The sequence below is a fragment of the Benincasa hispida genome, chromosome 9, assembly GCF_009727055.1.
Source record: "Benincasa hispida cultivar B227 chromosome 9, ASM972705v1, whole genome shotgun sequence".
In the NCBI taxonomy this organism is placed as follows: Eukaryota; Viridiplantae; Streptophyta; class Magnoliopsida; order Cucurbitales; family Cucurbitaceae; genus Benincasa; species Benincasa hispida.
This window is the reverse complement of record NC_052357.1, coordinates 39,811,653-39,816,519: the sequence shown is the minus strand read 5'-3', so window position 1 is coordinate 39,816,519 and position 4,867 is coordinate 39,811,653. Positions and strand designations below refer to the sequence as shown.

The 4,867-nt window shown below is 35.6% G+C and overlaps 1 long non-coding RNA gene across 1 annotated transcript; it reads right to left on the bottom strand.

The window, feature by feature from the left end:
• Positions 1-314: 314 nt before the first annotated feature.
• LOC120085015 lies at positions 315-1,137 on the bottom strand. Its single transcript, XR_005483790.1, has 4 exons — positions 1,080-1,137; positions 904-977; positions 729-830; positions 315-641 (listed from the first exon to the last, which is right to left on the bottom strand). It is a non-coding gene; the product is annotated as an uncharacterized LOC120085015 (long non-coding RNA).
• Positions 1,138-4,867: the final 3,730 nt, after the last annotated feature.

The following is a 4,867-nucleotide window of genomic DNA, read 5'->3' as shown; positions in this document are numbered from 1 at the left end:
TCGAAGGAAACACAAACTGGTGACTCCCGAAGGAAACACAAAACTGGTGAATCCCGAAGGAAACAAAAAATTGGTGAATCCCGAAGGAAACACAAAACTGGTGAATCCCGAAGGGAACACAAACTGGTGAATCCCGAAGGAAACACAAATTGGTGAGCATTTAACTAATCAATGAGGATATTCACACAGTCTTAACGTGCTAAAATTCAACATTGTACAGTTCTAAAACATACATAAAAATCCTTGATACCATGGCTTCATCACATACACATATTTCTTAACAACACATTATACATCATCCTTGCCTAACTTACATCATAAATCCACAACATGCAAGTATGCCTCAACACCAGTAGATCAGACATCAACATATGAAAACACATACTATCACATACTAACGATCAAGTACTTAGGTGTGTATGTAAACAAATCAGAATTCGTGCCAAAACATACTTTGATTCAGGTCATACTGTCAATCAATATGCTAACATTTACCATAACATACGCTTATTATGCTAGCATACACAATTAAAGCCTGGCCCGTGGGCAGTTCCAGTAGTAAGATTACTTACCTCGAAATCAAATTTCAATTTTTAAACCAAGCTAATGATCTCCAACCAAAAACCCCTGAACTAAGTCCCCTAATACAGAACATAACACAAATTTTAAATTCTTGGAACCAAGATCCATACATACAAATTAAATTTTGGGATCACCAATGAACTTACCCAACGAAACTTGATCAACCAACACTCGCGAGATTTCGACTCAAAATTTCCTCTTTGTAGATTTTAGAACCTAAAGGACGACGACTTGGAACCTTCGAGAAACTAAAACCAAACTCTCCATCAGTCCAACAACAAAAAGTGCCTAACAATCAACAACAAGGGTCACCATGCTTACCAAAAATACTTGCCGAACGAACTCGAATCCGCTAAATAGCACGCTGCGCACTCTGAAGTACTCCAATCTTGGATCTGGATTCCAAATATAGAGATAAAAAAATTTTAACCCAAAATCCAAATGGGTAATCAAACTAGATCAACCAAAATCTTGCCCAAAAATAATCGATCGCTTACTCAAAGCACAAGTCTAGTGGTGTAGGAGGGTCCTGGCGACGAACAGGGCTGGCGGCGTTGGAAGCAGCCAGCAGCGACACGATGGGCAGTGGAGTAGAGACTCGGCTAGGATCAGTGGAGGATGTCAGCGGCTCGAATATGGGAGGGCTGAGAACGGCGGACGTGTGGCGAAGGAGTCGGCTAGGCAGAAGCTTACACGGCAAGCGGCGGTGGAGACCAGCTTGGGCTCGAGCGGTGGCAGTCTGGAGAGCTGGGCGATTGGCAGCATGTCTGACCGACGGGATCTGGCCAGCCGAAACCCACGAATGGTGGCGATAGGACGGCTGAGAGGCGGCAAGGAAGCAGAAAATGGAGGGGGGGGTCCTTTTTATTTTAAAAAAATACTAATAATAATAATGATGATGATGATGATGATGATGATCATAATAATAATAATAATAATAATAATAAAAGGAAAATAGTATAACTCTAATTAGATCCTTTCCTTAACCCACTTTATACTATTTAATTCCTTTCCTTTTTCCAAAAATAATTAATTCCTGCCATAACTTTTGAAATTGAATAATTTTTGAATAAATTCCACGACAACACTTAAATCCTCACATTATTTTAAATTCAGAATTTCAAACTTGCCTTTCAACTAAGGACAATTACTAAAAAGGGAAAAGTTTTACATTATTAATAAATAAATAAAAAGGTGTGGGATGTTACATTTCCATTTTCTATAAATAAAGTTTTGAGTACAAAATAACAAATGGATTTGAGAAATAACAAGCCAGGTAAGCAATGTCTTACTTCCCTGACCTTTTACACTGCTTTTTATCACTTCAACTCTATTCTAGTTTTGGATTCTTGCTCTTGCAAGGGTTGGACTTCTCTCCTTTGTATTTTTTTCCGACAGTCTCTCGATCTATCCGGGAGCAATTTCTCTCGGCTTCACCTCGCCTCCTTGTTCTCTCTCCGTCTTTGTATATGTACGTGTGTGTGTTGGAGCCTTTCTCTCTGGTAGCATTGGGTATTTATATATTTCAAGGTGAAGTAGCTCTTTTTATCAATGATTGCAATGAGGGGTGGCATTAATTTCCCTACTCTGTTGCACCGTTTAAAGATCACCAAAAGTTCAATGTACTTGCAACAATATTGATTTTAACGGCTTGTCAACTAAATTCGAAATCGACCATTATCAGCTTTATGTCCCATTATGATTTATTATGTTGCCGCCTTGATGCAAGGTCTTTATGGTATCACTTTTTGAGAAACTTCTCACGATCGCATGACTTATGATCGCAACTTCAAGTGCGCTGTCGCATTGTGCCATTGGATCGCAATTTCCTATGCACCATCGCATTGTACCTGCACAGAATAGGAAAATTAATTGATTTTATGCGATGAGCACTCATGATCGCTTCCTTTTAGTTTGGCGCTTTCAGACATGACATTGCCTATTTTACCATTGCTTTCTCTCATTGTTTTACTAATTTAAACTGTAATAACTTGTATTTGTACCAGTTATCAGCTGCATACCATTGTATTCACATTACTTTAAATGCATATATTTTATATCATTTGTAACTAGAGTGGCTAGCATGTTATGTTGACATTGTGCCATTTTATTTTCATTCGAACTTGCAATCGTTGTTTTATATTATTATCCTTAATGGATTTTGGGCTATGTCTTATGTGGTTGATGATTCCCTTTAATGTTTGTAATTCCTCTAATAGTTTATTAGAGTTCGATAATAAAATGTCATAGTTTAGCTGAATCTATTGTCAGCATTCCACGTTGTAAGTTCGGTAAAATAATCTTAGACAGAGTGTTCCACTTATTGTTACTGGTGGAAAATTACCATATTGTTGTTTGATTGGTGAAGCTGGTAAAAGCTAGGGCTTTAGATTAATGAATAAGTAAAACCATCAAAGCTTGCCAACAATCACTCTGGGCAGAGATTGATTCTTCGATCTGTTGATCCTTTATAAGTTATTGTAGTAACCAAGAAGAATTTGCAAATGAACTACAAGTTGTTAATGAAATTCGAGAAAACTAACAACAAAGATTTAGTCCTCAGGTTTAATGTTTGCATCTTGTAAGTGCAACACTAAGTATATAGATTTAGTGATGAGTTCACTCAATTTAGGTTTTCTATATACGATACATATATAGATAAAACTTTTGAAATTCTAGAGAAGGGCGATTGGGTTGCTAGAGATGAGTATAGAGACAACAAACAATTGATAGATAGCGTAGCATAGAGATGGGTCATGGCTATGGGTGGTTGTCAGTTACTAAACAAGAGGGGGAGTTGTGTCAGTCACTATGTTGTGCAATTTGATGAAAGTGAGGGTAGTAGAAAAGTTAAGTTAGGGTTTGAAGAAAAAGGATTTTTTTAAATAATGTTATTTTAATAATTATTAACAAAAATAGGGTTGGGTAGAAAATATTTACAAAAATAGGTATTTGAATCATGTATCTAGTATACGATTACCACTAATTCGTGTACTCGGTACAAGACTACCTGTGACTTGGCACGTGCAGACTTCCATATGGACAGTCATGTAGTTTTGACCTGGTAATCATGGACGAGGTCCACGATTACCCTAAGTCGTGTATCGGGTACATGACTTAGTGGTCCCTTAAACCACCCATGGCCCTTCCTCTTTTTCCTCCCATCTAAAACATTTCTCATTTTTTCCTCCTTACTGCCACCGGTCGCCAACCCGCTGTCGTCTGCCATCTTCAATCTTGTTGTTGCTGCCACCGTGAGCCGATCTACCATCTGCCGTCTGCCTTAGGTAAAACTTTTTCTTTATTTATTTCTAATATATGAATTTATATACTTGGGCTTTTATAGATTTTTTAATTTAGGTTGATTTATAAATTTACTTATATGAATTTATATGATTTTTTATATATTTGTATACTTGGGCTGATTTGGGCTAATTTATGTATACTTTATAGATTTGTTTATATGATGGGCTAATTTATAGATTCGTTTATATGATTTTATATGATTTTTTTTATATATATAGATTTGTATATTTAGGTTTATTTATATATACTTTGTAGATTTGGGCTTGATTATTTTTCTTGTAATTGGACTGTTGAATTAATGTATACATTATAGATTTTGTTGGGCTATTTTTGGGTGATTTTGTTGGGTTGATTTAAGAAAATATTTTAATTTCTTTAAAAAGAAGAAAGAATTTTTTTGTCGTATTAACATATTTTTTGTCAACTATAACAATTGAGAAAATTTGAATAAATATGTTGATGCATCCTAAAGATTTAGTTATTCTTGAACCTGGAAATGATGAAGATAGTGATATTGTCGTTGAACTTCGATGAATTATTTGGAAATGATAGAAGTGAGGAACATGATCTTGAGTTGGTACCGTCAAATATTTTCACCCAAATAGATTGGGAAATTGCTAATTCAACATGTGAACGAGGATCAACTTTGGAGAAAATGAGTATATGTGTAGATAATTCTAATTTAATACAGAAAGAAATGTTATTTAATACTAAAGAAGATTTACAACTTGTTGTAAAAAAATACTGCGTGACAGAACACTATGAGATTATTGTAGTGGAATCAAATCAAGATATTTGGTATGTGAGATGCAAACAGTGGAAGGATGATTGTGATTGGAGGGGCATGTCGGCATAAAACTCATGAGATGTTCAAAATCACTTAACTTGAAGGGGAACACTCATGTTTGTATTCATAATTGACACATGATCATTCACAGCTTGATTCAAATTTTATGAGTATCGAAATCCAAAATTTAGT